The 20859-nt window shown below is 36.9% G+C and overlaps 1 long non-coding RNA gene across 1 annotated transcript in view; it reads left to right on the top strand.

The window, feature by feature from the left end:
- The window catches only part of LOC111731136, a 151998-nt gene extending 131435 nt beyond the window's left edge, over positions 1-20563 (top strand). The window contains exon 5 of the long non-coding RNA XR_002776973.1: positions 19693-20563. This is a non-coding gene — a long non-coding RNA (uncharacterized LOC111731136). The remainder of the gene's footprint in view (positions 1-19692) is intronic.
- The last annotated feature ends 296 nt before the right edge of the window (positions 20564-20859 follow it).

Raw genomic sequence — 20859 nt, 5'->3', positions numbered from 1 at the left:
TAGAAAAACAAAACAAAGAAAGCAGAAAAAAATAGAACAGAAATAAATTAAATACAGAATAGAAAACCAATAGAATAGTAAATCAATGAAATAAAAATTTGTTTTTATTTTTTTGTAAAAGTCAACAAAATTGACAAAACTTTAAATAGACTAACCAAGAAAAAAAAGACTGAAATTATTTAATAAGGATTGAGAGGATATCACTACTGACTTCAAAAATAAAACAAAGATTATAAGAGAATGCTGTAAATAAACATATGCAAACAAATTAAATAATTTAAATGAAATGGATAAATTTCTGAAAAGATACAAACTACTGAAATTGAATCAAGAATATATGAAAATTTGAATAGGCCTATAACAAGCAAAATTGAATTAGTAATTAAAAGCACTTTGAAGAAGGACCAGGCCCAGATGGCTTCACTTGTGAATTCTACCAAACATTTAAAGAAGAATTAATATCAATCCTTTATAAACCCTTTAAAAAATAATAAGAGGAAACAATACTTCCCAACTCATTCTATATGATTAGTATTACTGTTTTACCAAAACTAGACAAAATCATCATGATAAAACTACATACTAATATCCATTATGAGTGCCACTGCAAAAATCCTAAGCAGAACATTAGCAAACCAAATCCAGCAATATATAAAAAGGATTATATACCATAACTAAGTGGTATTTATCCTAAAAATGCAGCAGTGGTTTAATCTTTGAAAATCAATCAGTGTAATAAACTAAATTAATAAAATAAAGGACAAAAAACACATCATCTTAACAGATGCAGAAAAAGCATTTAATAAACTCCAAAACTCTTTTGTGATAAAAACAATCAACAAACTAGGAGTAGAAGAACTTCTTCAACCTGATAAGGGGCATCTACAGAAGATCCATGGCTAATATCATACTTATTTGACGAAAGATGGAATACTTTTCTCCAAAGATTAAAAAAATAAAAAAACAAAGATGCTGCTCTTGCCATTTCTATTAAACCTGTACTGAAAATTCTAGCCAGGGCAATTATGCAAGAAAAAGAAATAAAGGGCATCTGATTTGAATAAGTATAACAGTCTTTACCTGCAAATAATTTTGTATATAATTCTATATAAAGAATCCACACACACAAAAAACCCCTTAAAATTTTTTGATTAATTAGTTTCGGCATTTTGGCGGTTGAGGGTTTATTGTTCAAAAATCAATTATGTTTTGATACACTGATAAAAACAATTTTAAAATAAAATTTAAAAATTTCATTTGCAATAGAATCAAGAAGAGGAAAAATTTAGGAATAAATTTAACAAAAGAAATGTAAGACAGATACTGAAAACTACATTGTTAGAAGTAATTAAGAAAGATCTAAATAAATGGAAAGATATCTCTGTTCATGAATCTGAAGACTTAACATCGTTAAGATGGCAACACTCCTTAAACTATAAATTCAGTACAACCCTATCAAAATCCCAGTTTTTTAATTTTTTTGCAGAAATTGACAAGCTGATTTTAAAATTCCTATAGAAATGCAAAGGATCCAGAATATTCCAAGCAATCTTGAAAAGGAAGATTAAAGTTGGGGAACTAATGCTTTGCTACTTAAAAACCTACTACAAAACTATAGTAATCGAGACAGTGTGATATATTCATCTACGGAATAGTATTGGGAATCCAGAAATAACCCCTACGTTTATGGTCGATTAATTTTTGACAAGGTTACCTAAAAATTTATGGAAGGGGAGAGACAGAATACTCTTTTTAATGAATGGTGCTTGGACAACTGGTATCCACATGCAAAAGTGTAAATTTGGTTCCCACCTCACACTATACACACAAATTATTCAAATTGAATAATAGACCTAACTGTAAGAGCTAAAACTATAAAACTACTGGAACACAACATAGGGATAAATCTTTGTGACCTTCAGTTAGACAATGGTTTCATAGATATGACATCATAAACAGAAGTGACAAAGAAAAAATATTGATGATTTTTACTTTATCAAAATTGAAACTTTTAAGCTTTAGACACCATCAAGAAAGTGAAAAGATTATATACAAAATGAGAGAAAATATTTACAAATCATATGTCTGATAAGGAATTTGTATCCAGAATATATAAAGAACTCTTGAAACACACATCATCAAATTGAAAAATAGGCAAAGAGTTTGGATAGACTCCTCTAAAGAAGATATACAGATTGACAAAAGATGCTCATACCCTTAGTCACTAGGGAAATGCAAAGCAAATCATACCCATGATGATTGCTAAAATAAAAATGATGGAAAATAATATCTTGGAAAGAATGTGGAGAAATTGGAAGCCTCATGCATTGCTGGTGGGAATGGAAAATGGTGAAGCCACTTTAGAAAACAGTTTGACAGTTCTTTAAACTGCTAAACATAGAGTTTTTAAATAAATCAGCAATTTCACTCCTAGGTATATATTCAAGAGGAATGACAATGTATATCCACAAAAACTTGTACATGAATATTCATAGCAGATTTATTCATAGCTAAAATTAGAAATACTTAAATACCACTCATGAATGACTAAATAAATTTGGTGTATTCATTCTATGAAGTTTTCTCAGTAATAAAAATAATAAAATATTGATGGATGTTACAACATTGGTGAAACCTGAAAGTATCTTGCTAAATGAAAGATGCCAGTCACAAAAGGTCATGATTTGTATGATTCTATGAATGCGAAATATCTAGAATAGGCAAATACTTAGGGGCGGAAAGTAAATTCATGATTGCCTAGGGTTAGAGCAGAGTTTGGAGAGAAAGAATAGGGTATGACAACTAATGTGTATGAGGTTTCTTTTTGGACTGTTGAAAATGTTTTAAATTAATTGTGGTTATGATTGCATAACTCTCTTAATATAGTAAAAACTACTCAACCGTGTCCTTTAAGTGGGTGAATTTTATATTATGTGAAATATTTCTCAATAAAGCAATAAAAAAATGACCTAGAATTCCAATTCCTACAGACACTTCTTTTCATATGTATAGTGAACCGTCGTGAAGTTAAATGGCTTGTCCGATGTTATATATGTAGGACGTGACAGATGCAGGAGAGAAACTAAATCTGTCTAACATTGGAATTTGTGTTCTTAACCCTATATAGATCTTTATAGGCAAAAAGATTTTAATTAACAGATTACTATTTCATGCAGAGTTGCAAAATGCTGGGTGGTTTAGAAATAGCCTTTGATGTCTATAAAAGTATGCTAATGATTAAAAGGAAATTGATATAATTATAAATCAAGTCTGCTTAACAAAAATAGATATTCGTTTTCCCCACCTTTATGATTTAGATTCTCTGTTCCACATTCCTTTCCACATTGATAGAGTTTGATCCAAAATATTTTTTTAAAGTTAAAAAGACTATGTAATAAAGATTTTCCAACTAGATAGATCTTTGTGAGGGTGTGTGCATGCATGGGATGTGAAACATAGGTTTACATATATATTTTAAAATAGCTTTAGCATTCAGTAGAATGTTGTATACGTGGAGGACCATCAGTGGTCCTTCTTGTTTATACAATTAAAAACACATTTAATGGCCTCGTATTTCAGGCTCTCTTTTAGCTTATCAGCCAGTTCATCTGTGTCTCTTATAACATCTCCCCATATAGCATGCAGATAGCCAAATTGCCTATGGACGATTCCTTGGTCACACCTTGAGCTTTAAAGGTTTTGAACAAGGACCTTGGGAAGTATTTCCATAAGGGTGGGGATATAGTCAGTGAAAGAGAAGGAGAAGCAGCCTCAGAGGCAAAAGCATTATCATAGCCAGACTACAAGTACTTATTGAGTGCTCACCTTGACAATATAGAAAAAGAAAAATTTGAGAAAAACAAAGTAGGCAGGCAATTTAATTGTACAAAAATATTTTAATTTGGAGATTAATGGGGAGAGCCTTTTTAGTAGATATGAGAAAAATAGATTGCAGTGGATTGTGAGTACTGGAGATAATGATTATATGAATTGACTGTGAAAGGAAATAACCTTCACAAACTATAAGGACAAAATAATTCTGCGATGTGCTTTCCAGGCTAGAAACACAAAGTACGTTTAAGCAAAATGGAAGGAGAAAATAGAAAGATAGGGATTGCAGATCCAGGTTGGAGCCAGTTTGGAGGATATGTTAGCAAGGCCATGACCAAGGGTTCGGTTGTCATCCAGGCCAGTTAGACTTACATAATGAATGCCTTATTTTTGGCCACAGCTGCACCCCTGACCTTGGACAACAATTTGACAATTGCATAACTTTTGACACAAGGAAAAAGTCCGGCAGGCAAGAGCTGTAAATGTTTTGTTGCAGATCCATCTCAACACCCGAAAAGGAAACTTGGACCTATACCCTACAGAGTTAGTAATAGTGAAGTGCAGTAGAAATCCCACTAGATTTGGATTTAGAAAACCTGGATCGTAGTCTCTCTCTGTCATTTTTTCTCTTAATAATATCAGAACATCTCAGAATATTTGTGTTCTGATTGCTTTGTGTAGCTGAAAGTGGTATAAAAATCCTCACTGAGACAATCTATCCTGTCTTTTAATAAAAATATACCTAGAATGATAGGGAAGAAGTAGTCATCCTGATTCATTATTTGTTTATTCATTTAACAAATATTTATTGAGTGTCTGTTATCTGCTGGGCACTAGATGAGGTTAAGAGGAACACATAGTTGAGAAGATAATAGACAGAATCCCAAGAAAACAAATAGAAAACAAGTTAACAATAGATAAATGAGACTTTTAAGGATTGTGATGTTTTATAAAAGCAATAAGGTAGGTAATGCATCTGAGTAACTGAGAGCAGTGTCTGTAGAGAGAGTGGCCTTGAAAGACTTCTCTCTTAGTTTGGGTTACTCTGGAAACAGATTCTGAGATGAGAATTTGAGCACACGTAGTTTATTTGGGTGGTAATCGAAGAATTATGGAAGGACAGTGGGCGAGAGAGACAGGGAAGGAGAAGAGCCAGCCAAGGGCGTTTTATCAACTATGTTATCACTTGGGTGTCTGCAGCTAACCCCCCCGTGGGGAATTCTTGAAAATAGTCTTGAACAGGTGAGTTATCCCAGCTGAGGGGAGCAAGAGCTGGGACATTTATAAAACAACTGTCAGTTATTGGTTGAGAGTTGCCAGGGGCCAGGTGGAAGGCCTAAATGAAGGCATCCATTGGCATTTTCTGCCTGCTGTACATGTGGCCAGAAAAAACTCTCAGCTAAAGAAATGCAGGTGAAAGCAGGTGGAAGTCAGGGCTGCATGGTAGGGGTGACGGGGTATGGGCTGGTACGATGAAGTCTGTCATAGCTTTAGAAGATGACATTTTAGTAGATATTTGAGGGTTGAGAATGATGCCACCACATGAAGAACTACAAGAGGTACATTCCTGGCAGAGGAAACAGCAAGTGGACAGGTCGAGAGGTAAGAAAGAATTGATGTATTTGAGTCTGAAAGATAGGCCAAGGTGGCTATATGTTGAAAATTAGGGGAAATTTCTATGTAATGAAATAGGCAGGAAAATCTAGATAATGTGAGACGTTAAAAGAACAAAGTAACAGGGTTTAGTAGTTATTCCAAGAGCAAAGAAGACCAATTAAAAATTTTATGCAAGGAAATGACATTTTAAAAAATCACTTTGGCTTCTTCTACTGGCTTAATGAATTAGAAAAGGGCAAGAGCGGACAAGGATGGTGGCAATGAGGATGGAAAGAAGTGAATGGGTTTGATATTTGAAAAAAATAACTATAAATAGAATGCAAGAGACATGCTTTAATAAGATGGTAAAAGAAAGAGAGGACATAGGGATGACTTAGACTTTGGTTTGAGCAACCAGGTAGATGGTGGTACCATTTCCTGAGATAGTGAAGACAGGGGCAGGAAGAATTTGGGCAAAAAATGATGTTCATTTGTAATGTCAGTTGGACATCCAGCTGGAAGTATTAAGTAGGCATTTGATGGATGAATCTAGAATCAAAGAGAGAACTGAATTTGACATATGAATTTGAGAGTCATCAACATATAGTTGACCTTTAGAATTGTGGAGCTGGAATAGCTCCCCTAGGGAGAGAGTAGAGACAGAAAAGAAGAGAGGTTTGCACACTGTTACTTAAGGAGCACAAGCAATTAACAGTCAGTTGGAGGAGGAGGAATCAGCAATGGAGACTAAGAAAGAAGGGCCTGTGAGGGAGGGAGAAAAATGGGAGTGTGCTGTCATGGATACTATATTGATCAATGCATTTTGGAGTGAAGTGATGGCTAAAAAAATTCTTAGTTGGCTTAAGCAAAAGAAGGAATTTATTGAAAAAAAAATTTAAAAAAAATCAGACTATCCAGCTTCAGGCATGGCTAGATCTAAATGCTAAAATGATGTCATTTATTATTTTTTGGCTCTGTTTTCCTTTTCCCTACTTTCTTCTGAGGCAGGCTCTTTCTGCATGGTCACGATATGTTCTTCTGACTTACAAATTCCAATAGTAAGAGAGTTTCTCTTCTCCAACACCCATCCCTGAACCAATGATTGTGGTCAGGAAATGTGAGACAGAGTAACACAGTGATGAAGGGCATGATTTTCAACTCAGCTCCATTATTTGTTGTATAAACTTGGACTAGTCAATCATTCTGTGGTTAAGTTTTGTTATCACTAAAATGTGACTAAAATAGTACATACCTTATAAAACTATTATGAATATTAGGTGAGTTAATAGCTCTAGTGTTAAGAACAATATCTTGAATGTAGTAAGCACTATGTGCTATTTTGTTTCGATTGTCCAGGGCTGGAGTAGGGGGTCATTCTCTGTCTGAAATGGTAAGACCAAGAGAAGGAAATGGGTACAAAATCACGATATTGTTAACAGGAAGGAGAGTGGATCTTAGTGAAAGAAATTCAATAGACATCCACTAAGGAAGCAGAAAACAGAAGAAGGGTTTAAGAAGCAGGCATAGAAAACTGGGTTATATACTGTTAAAGAGAAAAGTAAGATGAGAACAGAGAACTTTCCCTTGCGTTTGGAAATATAAAGTGACTGGACACCAGAAGTCAGGATGAAGTGGAGAAAGCTCATAGAGACAACTGTTCCATTTTACTGTGAAGTGATCAAAGAAGTAGAGCTGCCACTGGTGGGAAATGTGAGGGTTGAGGGTTTTTTGGTTTTGCTTTTTTAGTGAGAGATATTAAACTATGTTTATATCCAATAGTAACAGCCCAACCGATAACATAGGATGCGCAGAAGGGATAAATGAAGAAGTAGAGTTTTAGAGAAAGCAAGAGGTGATGCTTTTCAGATCTCAGGTGGAAGAAATGGCCTTCAATTAGACAGGGCATTTCTTCCGAAGTAACAACAGAAAAAGTGGAGAAGAGGGGGATGTGTGCAGGTAGCTTTACCCCACTAGTTGAGGGAATGGGAGGTGTTTTTCATGGCCACCTTTTAGAGCGAAGTAAAAATAAAGAAGTCATCCCCCGAGAATGAGTGTATATTGGTGGGAGATAGATTCTGGGGAGTTTGAGGAGAGAGAGAAGTTCTGATGTAACCTTAGCAGGGCCAGGTGAGAGAGTAGATTGTCGTCGTGGGGTATCAGGCTTGCTTTGCTGGTGGGGGATTTGCTGAGGCTAGAGACCCTTTCCAGGTTTGGTTACCACTGTAGACAAGCCCCTGGGGTATGTCAGGGAAGCTCATTACATGGGGCAAGTGAAGAATTTTTCTGATCTTATTTTGTTAATTTCTAAATTTACTTTTAATCACTCAAGTAATTGTGGATATTTTAAACTTCTTTCCCACCTCTGAGTTATCTTGCTGTCACCTCCTTGCCATTGCTACCTACATGAAGTTTGAAGCTTCTCCTTTCCTCGGCCACATGTTCAGGGTCTCACTCTCCCACATAGAACTTGTGGGTGCTGAAAAGTGAGTCTTTTCTTTGCATGATCAGAACATGAACCATTTGTATTTGTCAATGTTCTCCAGAAAAATAGAACCAATAGGATATATACGATTTATTATGAAAATTAACTCTCATGCAGTTACGAAGGCTGAGAAGTCCCACGGTCTGCCATCTGTAAGCTGGAGCCTCAGGAGAGATGGTATAATTCAGTTTGAGGTCAAAGGCCTGAGAATGGGGCTAGGAGGGTGGATGGTGTAAATCCCAGTTCAAGCCCAAAGGCCTGAGAACCAGGAGTGCCAGTGACATCTAAGAGCAGGAGTGGATGGATGTCTCAGCTCAAGCAGAGAGAACAAATTTTCTCTTCCTTTGCCTTTTCGTTGTATTCAGGCTCTCAAAGGACTGGGTGGTACCCACACAAATTGACAAGGGCCATCTTTATTCAGTCTACTGATTCAAATATTAATCTCTTTCAGAAACATCCTCACAGACATACCCAGAAAGAATGGTTTACCAATTATCTGGACATCCCTCAGCCCAGTCAAGTTGACACATGAGGTTAGCCATCATACCATTTCTGGGCTCACTTAGTCAGTTTCTGGATTTTTCTAGAAGAGAAACCCTTACCAGGTTCCATGGGGAAGACTGGAGTAGATCCTGGGCAGAGAAGATGAACAGGCTTCATTCTCCTGATGGCTGAGATAATTTAGAGCAGTGACTTGGCTGCTCAGCATAATTCATAAATAATATACATGTATAATTACACTGGTAGGTTCTTTGAAAATATATATTCAAAAGTATAAATTTGAATAGAGTATTATAAAATAAAGCTAAAACGAAAACATTAAAATTTACTTAAATATATTTAATTCACTAATGGTACCTTTTTGACTCATTAAAGTATTACTAATAATTGTTATTAAAAATAGTATATTTAGTGAGAGTAAGTCGAATGAATATTATGTTTGGAATTAAATAGAGGTTTTCAGGCCCTGAAAGTACTTTTTATGAGTTCAATTTTTTAACCTTAAATAGGCCCAGGGTTGTACTGGACTATATTTAACTTGGCTTTAGCCAAACTTTACCTTGAAGCCATAATCAATTATTCTTGAAACTGCAAAGCAGGTTGGGTCAAAGCAGAAGATTGGCAAATTGGGCATGGCGGTTTTAATTCCAAGTTTGTGATTTAATATGTCCCATACCTTTGCAATTCCGCCATTTTTTCATTGCCAAAAGTCAGTTATTTCCTGAGCTAAAAGATTCCCCCGTGTCATTTATAAGCTCCATACAGCGTGTTGAGGCCGTTTGAGGTAAAATATGTTCCTTTCCCACTTTCCCACCCGTTTTGAGGCTATAATTACAAAGGTCAGGTAAGAATGAAAAAAGTCTTTATGATCTCTTTCTTCTCCCCACTTTTTAATTTTTTTTAACTAGGCAGTAATAAAATACTGATTAAATGAGGTCAGGATGGTCGGTGACTGTTTTTTTTTTTTTTTTTTTCCTTTTTAAAATCACTGATCATTCTATATTAGGGCAATGTGGGAGACCGCTCCAGGCTGTGGAACAGATCTTCACATGCATTCCAGCTCCATCGTTGATGAAAGTGATAACCATTAAGGCATGAATGGGTGAAAGACTCTTTTTTTTTTTTTTTTACAATAAACGTGGACATCGACTGTCAGCTCCTTAAAGGGGGACCTCTTCAAATGCAATGCATTTATACCAGCAATACTGTTGTTGCTCAAAACAATTCTAATAAGTTCTATTTTTTAATTGTCTTTAGAACTTGTAAGAGCTACCCAGTGAAACTAGTACTAGTATACTTTTAATATGTTCAAAGTATATATTTTTAACTAAGCTTCATTGCATATGATATTCAGAAAACTCTACTTTGAATAAATTTAAACTATTTCTGAAAATGTCTGATACTCTCAAGAATATATGACAAGTTCTAAGCACACTTCCAAATGAGACAGCTCAGCATTCTTGTTTGGACATAGAATTTAAGAGTTAGGGGAAAGAGATTTGAGCTATTTTCAGAGCTAAAGAGTTACATATGGGAGCCAGCCCTAACAGAGTCTGGCAATTATTAGGTACTTAACAAATGCTATGTTGTTATGGTGACAAAATAGGGTCACATTTACTTGTTTGCCCCTCCTATTCTAATGCCACTCCACAGGACACTTGCGTGCTTTTTATTCTGCCATTCACTATTGGACTGCCCACCCTCTATTAGACTCTGGCTACTGGAGCTGCTTAGCCTCCCTGCCACTCAGTGTGTCCAGAAGTACCTGGAAGTTACTGTCCCTCCAGGAGGCCATGGGTAGGAAGTATGAAAGTCCAGTTTCTTTTCCTCCTCAGACTTAAGACACAGTCAGTGGGGACTTGGCCTGAAACCACATCCTGCATTGTCCGGCTTCCCTCTTTTCTCCACCGGGGTTTCTCAGTAGAGGCCCATCTTCAGTGACTCACTTACACATGCATCCTCTCCCTAGGACCTGTTTCTGTACACACCATCCTCCTAATATTGACATTTTTATTTAAATCAGCAGCAATGTTCAAGTATTGCTACCATGTAAATATTCACTGCAGAGACAATTAGTTTTATTTCCTTTTCAGATTTAAAAAATTTTTCTTGAGTTTCTTTTTATTTTGTCATATGTTATTATCATAGTCTCAACATTTTTTGAAATGCATTATTTTATTGTCATCCTAATGAAGCCTCTTTAATCTAGGATATCTCCTTCCCCTAGCCGTTCATCCTCTGCATCTGGTATTCCTTAAACCTTTGCACAGCTCTTATCTCTGGATAAAGGCTCTTTACCTAGATCTTTACTTTTCATTTTTGAGATTTCAGCTAAAATGTAAGTTCCTCAGAGAGGTCTTTCCTGATTATCATAGTTACGTAGGTGACCCACCTCCAAAACTCCTCTATTACTTCTTTATCTATGTTATTTTGTTTTATTTTCTTTATAACATTTATCCCATTTTTGAAACCACTTCATCTGATAAGTGTATTTCTCTTTGTTTGCCTGTATCCAGCTCCACCCCTACCAGTGAAATATAAGCTCTGTGAGTGATTGAAGGATTATTTTTGCTTTTTCATCAGTCTTTCCCTAATGGGTAGAACAATGGCTTATATGGAGAAGATACTTAAAGCATATTGGTTAAGTGAATGAATGAACTGAAAGTGTAATGAAAAGTGAAAAGACCAGGCAGGGAACAGCTCTCAACAGCATAAGGGCACTAGGGTGGAATGAACAAACCAAAGTGAAAGTACCTAATATTATTTATTAAAAAAAAATCATCCTCTGCCTGATGCCCTCACTGGGTTTTTGTACTCTTAGGGTAAAGTCCAAACTCTTTCCTACACCTTAAAAAGCCTTCCAGGATGCAGTCCATGTCTACTCTGCTGGCCTGACCATCCATTCTCCCCTGCTCTCCATCCTCCAGCTATTCTGGCCATCTGTCAGCATCCCTGATGTGCACGCATCATTCTTGCTTGGTGGCTTCACACATGCAGACCCTCTGAGTCATTCACTCTCCCCTCTCTTTCTGCCAAGCTCTTTTTCTAGGCATTCTTCAGGTCTGAGGGAGGGGTTTGTAATCTTCCAGATTAGCATAAGCACCTCCCCCCCAATAGGCTCCTATAACACTAGCGTGTCCTTTGTAATCAGTACTTTAGTTTTTTCCTTCTGGTGTTTCATTAAGTATAGTCTGAAGATAGCCTGGGTCAAGATCATTTATGATTTTTATTTAAAAAAAATTCAGATCATCAAACCCCACATCTGGAAATACTGCATCAGAGTCTCTTGAAGTGGAGAAGGCAAAATAGCATTTTTTGTTAGCTCTCCAGGTGCTACTTTTTCCCTGAACATTGGAGAACCTCTGCCCTAGTTGGTAACATCTAGAGTCTGTATATATCTTGGTCCCCATGCATCGCCAGGGTCTATTAAGGTACCTGTAGGTACCAGTAAATATTGAAGAAATAAGTTCCTTGATCACAGTATCTAAGTCATAGAGAAGATGCGGCAGATCCTAGGTCAAAGAAGCAGTGGAGAAATAAGATCAGGATTCATGACAAGAGGGTCAGAGATACTAGTGATGTTCGATTAAGGAATCAGTGAGGACCCCTTTGTTCTAAGTGACAGAAACCAAACAGGCTTAAGCCAAAGGAGAATTTGTTGGAAAAGAATTTGTTGGAATCTGAGCTAGAAATCAGATGTATATTTGGCTTTAGCCATGAACAAATTCAGGGGCTCTAAGGATGTTACCATTAGAACTCAGTCACTCACCTTTCTCACTCTAGATCAGAGCTATCTTTCCTATTTGGTGCAGATTCTACCCTCTTGGTGGCAAAATGATTACCAACAGCTCAAGGCTTACATTGTTCAGTTTAGCAATCTTAGCAGAAGAAGAATGTCTCATAAGTAGCAACTTAGAAGAACCCTGAGATTGAGTCCATTGGACCAATGTGGTCATTTGACCAGTGTCAAGGAGATGGAATTGATTGGCCATACCTGAAAAATGTACCTACTCCTTCAGTGGTGGTGAGTAGGAGGTGGTAAAGTAAAACCTACCTGATCAATATGGTTTGAGGGAAGGGGTGGATTTTCAAAGGACAATTGAGGATGCATCAAATCTTGATTATTGGAAAATCATTCGATCAACCATTATATATTGATCCCCATGCTGTATGCCAGGTTGTTTTATGTGCTAAGCATACAGCAGGGATCAAGACAAATCAAAGTCCTTAAGTTTGTGTTCTTTCGGAGCTTACAGTCTGTCCAGGAAGGCAGACAATTCTATTATAATTACAATAAAATTGGGTGTGTCGTCATAGAGGATTAACAGGAGTATTTATAGTATATGGGCGGCCAGAGCGAGCACAACATGAGTATTGATACAGAGAGTTTATTTAGGCTGGAGAATTAAGGAAAGTGCCTAGAAAGAGTGAAATTTGAGCAGACTCCTAAAGATTATTTAGGAGTTAGTCAGAATGAGTGAGAAGGTAGAAGAGTTCTGGCAGAAAAGCTATTCTGAAGAAGAGAGATTGTAACACATCTGAAGACTTGAGATAAGCGCAGCTTGAGGGAGGGAATGGTCCTCTCTGTCTCCATGGTCTGAGCTACTGCCGGCCAGTCCTCTTGTGGTACCAGCTTCCCTGGATAGCCCTGGCTTATAGGTTCTAGTAATAACTCTCTCTGCTTGGGTCCCTCCAGTCCTAGAAGTGGCCAAAACTTCTGGCTGAGGTTAAATGTCTCAGTGTTTTTGCCATTCTTCCTTGGGCTTTTTAGTGCTTCCGTCACTGTGACCAATTTCCTGTATTAAATTTTTCTTGAGTTTCTTTTTATTTTGTCATATGTCATTATCATAGTCTCAACATTTTTTGAAATGCATTATTTTATTGTCATCCTAATGAAGCCTCTTTAATCTAGGATATCTCCTTCCCCTAGCCGTTCATCCTCTGCATCTGGTATTCCTTAAACCTTTGCACAGCTCTTATCTCTGGATAAAGGCTCTTTACCTAGATCTTTACTTTTCATTTTTGAGATTTCAGCTAAAATGTAAGTTCCTCAGAGAGGTCTTTCCTGATTATCATAGTTACGTAGGTGACCCACCTCCAAAACTCCTCTATTACTTCTTTATCTATGTTATTTTGTTTTATTTTCTTTATAACATTTATCCCATTTTTGAAACCACTTCATCTGATAAGTGTATTTCTCTTTGTTTGCCTGTATCCAGCTCCACCCCTACCAGTGAAATATAAGCTCTGTGAGTGATTGAAGGATTATTTTTGCTTTTTCATCAGTCTTTCCCTAATGGGTAGAACAATGGCTTATATGGAGAAGATACTTAAAGCATATTGGTTAAGTGAATGAATGAACTGAAAGTGTAATGAAAAGTGAAAAGACCAGGCAGGGAACAGCTCTCAACAGCATAAGGGCACTAGGGTGGAATGAACAAACCAAAGTGAAAGTACCTAATATTATTTATTAAAAAAAAATCATCCTCTGCCTGATGCCCTCACTGGGTTTTTGTACTCTTAGGGTAAAGTCCAAACTCTTTCCTACACCTTAAAAAGCCTTCCAGGATGCAGTCCATGTCTACTCTGCTGGCCTGACCATCCATTCTCCCCTGCTCTCCATCCTCCAGCTATTCTGGCCATCTGTCAGCATCCCTGATGTGCACGCATCATTCTTGCTTGGTGGCTTCACACATGCAGACCCTCTGAGTCATTCACTCTCCCCTCTCTTTCTGCCAAGCTCTTTTTCTAGGCATTCTTCAGGTCTGAGGGAGGGGTTTGTAATCTTCCAGATTAGCATAAGCACCTCCCCCCCAATAGGCTCCTATAACACTAGCGTGTCCTTTGTAATCAGTACTTTAGTTTTTTCCTTCTGGTGTTTCATTAAGTATAGTCTGAAGATAGCCTGGGTCAAGATCATTTATGATTTTTATTTAAAAAAAATTCAGATCATCAAACCCCACATCTGGAAATACTGCATCAGAGTCTCTTGAAGTGGAGAAGGCAAAATAGCATTTTTTGTTAGCTCTCCAGGTGCTACTTTTTCCCTGAACATTGGAGAACCTCTGCCCTAGTTGGTAACATCTAGAGTCTGTATATATCTTGGTCCCCATGCATCGCCAGGGTCTATTAAGGTACCTGTAGGTACCAGTAAATATTGAAGAAATAAGTTCCTTGATCACAGTATCTAAGTCATAGAGAAGATGCGGCAGATCCTAGGTCAAAGAAGCAGTGGAGAAATAAGATCAGGATTCATGACAAGAGGGTCAGAGATACTAGTGATGTTCGATTAAGGAATCAGTGAGGACCCCTTTGTTCTAAGTGACAGAAACCAAACAGGCTTAAGCCAAAGGAGAATTTGTTGGAAAAGAATTTGTTGGAATCTGAGCTAGAAATCAGATGTATATTTGGCTTTAGCCATGAACAAATTCAGGGGCTCTAAGGATGTTACCATTAGAACTCAGTCACTCACCTTTCTCACTCTAGATCAGAGCTATCTTTCCTATTTGGTGCAGATTCTACCCTCTTGGTGGCAAAATGATTACCAACAGCTCAAGGCTTACATTGTTCAGTTTAGCAATCTTAGCAGAAGAAGAATGTCTCATAAGTAGCAACTTAGAAGAACCCTGAGATTGAGTCCATTGGACCAATGTGGTCATTTGACCAGTGTCAAGGAGATGGAATTGATTGGCCATACCTAAAAAATGTACCTACTCCTTCAGTGGTGGTGAGTAGGAGGTGGTAAAGTAAAACCTACCTGATCAATATGGTTTGAGGGAAGGGGTGGATTTTCAAAGGACAATTGAGGATGCATCAAATCTTGATTATTGGAAAATCATTCGATCAACCATTATATATTGATCCCCATGCTGTATGCCAGGTTGTTTTATGTGCTAAGCATACAGCAGGGATCAAGACAAATCAAAGTCCTTAAGTTTGTGTTCTTTTGGAGCTTACAGTCTGTCCAGGAAGGCAGACAATTCTATTATAATTACAATAAAATTGGGTGTGTCGTCATAGAGGATTAACAGGAGTATTTATAGTATATGGGCTGCCAGAGCGAGCACAACATGAGTATTTATACAGAGAGTTTATTTAGGCTGGAGAATTAAGGAAAGTGCCTAGAAAGAGTGAAATTTGAGCAGACTCCTAAAGATTATTTAGGAGTTAGTCAGAATGAGTGAGAAGGTAGAAGAGTTCTGGCAGAAAAGCTATTCTGAAGAAGAGAGATTGTAACACATCTGAAGACTTGAGGTAAGCGCAGCTTGAGGGAGGGAATGGTCCTCTCTGTCTCCATGGTCCGAGCTACTGCCGGCCAGTCCTCTTGTGGTACCAGCTTCCCTGGATAGCCCTGGCTTATAGGTTCTAGTAATAACTCTCTCTGCTTGGGTCCCTCCAGTCCTAGAAGTGGCCAAAACTTCTGGCTGAGGTTAAATGTCTCAGTGTTTTTGCCATTCTTCCTTGGGCTTTTTAGTGCTTCCGTCACTGTGACCAATTTCCTGTATTAAATGCTCTCAATTTGAAATATTCGAAGTGGCTTTTCTTTTTCTTATTGGACTATGGCAGAATGAAAAGCCATGAATAGTTACCTTGTTTCAGTGTTGATATGAGAGCAAATAAAAGCTTTATTAGAGTGGATTCAAGACAAGAAGAAGTCTATGGTTTGCTTAGTTTTCATTTCTAGTTTTTCGGTTTCCTCATTGATGTGCTTGAGTTCTTTATGTATTGTTTTTCTGATACGAACCTTTTATCTGTTATATATATGTTGCAAATATCCTTTCAAGATCTTGACTTTTCATTCCTCATTCACATTCCTTGATGTTCTGAATTTTAAAAACTTTTAAAAATGTAAATAAACCTATGTTATTTTATGTAATCAAGTCTAAAAAAAAAAAACATTGAGAGCATATATTCACCTATATTTTTCCCTTTCTTTCTTTATGTTATATATAACCTACCTCCCTCATCCCCAAAGAGTGAGTTAGAATTAACACTCTATTCTTGTTCTGCTATTGCACATTTGAATTATATTTCTTTATCTAAGTTCCCTAAGGTTTACATTATAATGTGTTTTTGTGTCCTTGACATTTATGGAAGGTCGATAGAAGAATATTTTATTAAATGGTTTCGATACCTTTTGAAAAACTAGCTGAAAATATACATAAATCATGTTTGTAGGTACCAAGACACTCAGGGGATAAGTATTTTCTTGAACTTAATTAAAAATGTTTACTTATCTAATTATATTTTGTGCAGAATGACTGAGAATTAATTCTTTCTTAAGATATAAAAACCATATAGTGCACTATACTATTTAACCAAAAAGTGAACATATTTTGCTCTGTATTATCTGACATCTAAATATTTCAGCCTTTCCCTTTTACTGCCTAAGAAACACTATGCTGTTTCCTTAAGAAAGACTTGGTTCGGTTTACTTTTAGTTATTAAAAGTGATCTGCAAATTTCCCTCAAATGAAATAAATTTAAGAGATGCAGATAATAACAGTAATAAAATTCTTTAAGATTCACCATAAAGCATGGTATAAAAGCTTAGAGTAAGACCATTTTTGCAAATATAAAAGTGAGTAGAAGTTTGTTTAGGCTTGTCCTTTATTTAAAAAAGTCAATGCTAAGAAGCTCATATAGGAATAATCCATGAGTTCAGTATCATTCAAGTCAAATTAAACTTTAAACACGTAGAATGCATTTATTCAATCAACAAATCTATCAACATATTTCATGCTAAAAATATCAGTTCAATGCTAAGGATTCAAGAGTTAACAAGCTATACATGGTTCCTGCCCACAAGCAATTTACAGCCTGGTGGGAGAAATCAGGAAGTGCATTTTATCTAGTTTTGGTAGGTCAGGGAATATGTTTCAGAAGAAGCTCACCTGGAAATCTGGAGGACACAGTAATGATGGATGATATATGTATGTTCCCAAACAAAGAAATGGCATATACAAAGGCCCCATAACAAGCTCATGATATATCACAAAGTCTTCAACAAGTGAGTACAACTTGAAGCTGAAAGTAGTGAGTATGGTTTGATGAGAGAGAATCATGACCACAGATCCTATAAAACAAATTAAAATATGTCCTGAAGGCAGTAGGAAGCTACTGAAAGGTTACACCTACAGGAGAAGACACACTATTTGTTTTTTGTAAGCCTCATCTAGCTTCGATTGGAAAAGGGATTGGAGAGTGAAGACAAGAAAAGAGGCAGGATGACCAGTTAAGAGGTACTTTATTAGGGTTGCAGCGGGGACAAATGAAGGGACATGGACAGTTTCAAGAGAGCTTAAAGAAAGAGAATCTATAGGACTTGGTAACACCTTGGAGATGGGGTAGAAGGAAGAATTCAGGATAACTTTAGGTTCCAGTGTTGTGACAATGAATGAATGAATGATGATGCAGTTTAGTGACCTCAGGAGAAAGAACAGATTCAAGAAAGTGCTGAGTTTTGTTCTGGGCAGGTTCAATCCAGGATGTCTGTGGGTCATTTGAGTGGAGCTATCTAGTAAAGATTATGATGCATAAATCTAGAACTCAAGGATGAAGGTGGTGTTGACCCTGAGAAAGAAAATATTTACCAAAAAGGGCTCCTAGTGGCTAATTGGGCTTAAAATAAAACACAAAACAAAACAAAACAAAACAGAGCCTAGTAGCTGTTTCTAAACAGGAGCCTCTCACAAACCCCGGTGCAGGGATTAGCCAGCACTAAGCTGCCTGCTGCATGCACTGAACCATCTTCCTGCGTCTGAGACATTTCTTATAAAGGAGTTCCTGGAACTGTATTTCAACCAATAGGACTGAGACTTTCTCCATCCAAAGAGAGCTGAGAATCTGTATCTTTATTAGTATCTTCACTGATCAATCAGAATTGGCTCAATTCTGACCAATTGGGACAGTACTTTTTGGACTAATGAAACTATGAGGATTTGTAGTCCTCATCTGCATGAGGATGAACCTTTCAGGGACCAGGGGTGGGGACTCATCTCTCTATAAGTCAGTTCCCCTCACATTCTGGGAATGTACTTTCTTCTACTATGGAAGAGAAGACTGTTTCCCCAGCCGGAGCGGAAACACTGAAGATGTCTTCTTGGATAGAGCGGAGCAGAGCTGTCCTGTCTCCATGGGCCAGGGCTGATCTATCTAGCAGGAGAAGGGACTCGCATGAAGGTTGCCTCACAGCTGTGCTGTATCACAATTGGACTGTTTGCACTGAATAAAGTCTCCTCCTTCACCACACCCCTAATTGGGGATTAGTGTTGGCATTGAATTGGTACTAAAAACCATTGGCTGACAGTGGAGATTTAGGAATCATCAGTATATGAATGGAGAATGGCATCATGGAAAGGTAATTTGTTATTGTACATCAGTTTATGTACATTAAAGTGGGCAGGAGCAACTACTGAGCAAATGGAATTAAGCCTTGTCACTATTTTACTGGTTCTGAAGCATAGGTAGGTTAGTAATATTCCCACATGAACAATTTACCTGTAAATTTTTAAAAGACAAATGCAAAGCTGCAATCTTTTTAATCCATGGCACATGTGCAAAAAATATAAATTTAAATATAGTATTGAGGAAGTAAATATTTTTTAAAAAATATGTTTTATCCAGTGATGTTTCCCAAAACTTAGAAGACTGCCTGGCATATAGTAGGCCCTTAATGAATATTTGATGACTAGATGAGTGAATTACAAATTCTATGCAAAGAAATATAGTATTCATCTATCAGCACAGTACGATCTCCAGGCTTTAAATGTTATTAAAATTCAGTAAATGATTCATTGAGTGTTTTGTTTTCATAGTTTAAAAATGTCTAAAATTCATATCTAAAAGGTGAATTTTATTTTTTATTTTTTAAAATTTCATTGAAATATAATATCTATACAGAAAAGGGTGCACATCATAAGTGTAGAACTTAAAAGGTGAATTTTAAATAAAACGTTTCAGAGCCTTAGGCTCAGAGCCCTAAATTGCAGAGCTGATTCTTATATTAGGTCTTGCACTGGTCCCCAACATCCCTTCTTATTCTGAGGTTCTAAAATCTAGTGAAAGAGGAAAACCGATTACACTGTTTTCCCACAAACTCATCCCGAGTTTCCTTGTATTTTCCATGTAGCGAGTCCTCCAGATTCCATCCTTTGTAATAATCTCTGCTTCCACCTCTCTGCCCTCAAGTTTAAGAAAATTGTTCCTTTTCATATATACCTTAGATTATGACTTTTATATGAGATAGTCCAATTAAAATGTGGTTTTCCAACTTGTTTTAGCTTCCTGCCCTTTGTCTGAAAAGAATGAAACAACACGGACTTTACTTTTTGACCTTTGAGCATTCACAAGGGACAGAAGCGCGAAGCAGCAAGGAGGCCTGGGAGAACGCATGCCCGTAAACTGCTGTCATCCTTTGAGCCTCTAAAAGGGCAAGCCTGTTGCTAAGGAAACCGCTGCTCCTGGAGGGCTAAACACACAGTGAAATCGCAGGGAAAGAAAGGCACAAACAAGTCAGAATGTTGGGGGAGGGGTGGCATGAAGCAGCCTGAGAACTTCTAAACCTTTATCGCTGGGAACACATCAAAGGCTGGGGTGTGGGGCAGGGTAGGAGGGGTTCAACGGTCCATCCTAGAAAATAACTAGCTGGTATTTAAAGGGATCTTAGACTTTCCTGTGAATTTAATTTTGCCCAGACACACAAGCAGGAAGACAAAGTGGCTGTTAATTTTCCATTTATCTTCAGGAAGTTTATAGCAGTTTTTCAAGTTTAATTACCTTCATTTATAATATGTGGTATAATTAGATTTACAGTGCTCAAAAGCATCTTTTGGTTTATTTTGGTGTTGATGCTTGCTAATGATGGGATAAAGTAACTATAGATGTAGTCATTTTGGAAATTACGTGATTTTTTTTTAATTGCATAAATCTCCACCTTTCCTAAAAGAAAAATATTTATGTCCTTAGAGAATGATGTTTGACACTTATTTTCTGTTACTCATTTCCAACACAATGAGTCTTGACTTACTTAAATAAATAAATGCGCTAAATTATAAAATATTGGAAAGGTTATTTTTAACTTTCTGCTAAAAAGCAAGAAGTATAACTTCAATGTCATTTCCTATTATAATAAAATGTCTCCTCTTATGCCAATGCAAAGTTGAATTTTTTATATACAGTGAGTTGGCACAGCATCTACTGTGGACAATCTTTGGTCTTTCCATTGCCCTGGCTTGTAAAAAAATCTGCTTGCATCAATAAACAATTTCTTTTCTTCCATTCTCTCATGTCCCAGAATAAAATAACTCACTGGTGCAGAGCTACGCTACCTAGATTGCTGCGTTACTGAAGCAAGATGGCTGCTTAGAGATCATGTAATCCAAGCTTTTCATTTAATATGTGATGATATCGAAATGCAACTCTTTTTCTTGTTTCAGGGGTCATTTCTA

This window comes from Pteropus vampyrus, unplaced genomic scaffold (genome assembly GCF_000151845.1).
Source record: "Pteropus vampyrus isolate Shadow unplaced genomic scaffold, Pvam_2.0 Scaffold350, whole genome shotgun sequence".
Classification (NCBI taxonomy): Eukaryota; Metazoa; Chordata; class Mammalia; order Chiroptera; family Pteropodidae; genus Pteropus; species Pteropus vampyrus.
This window is presented reverse-complemented; position numbering and strand designations above follow the sequence as displayed.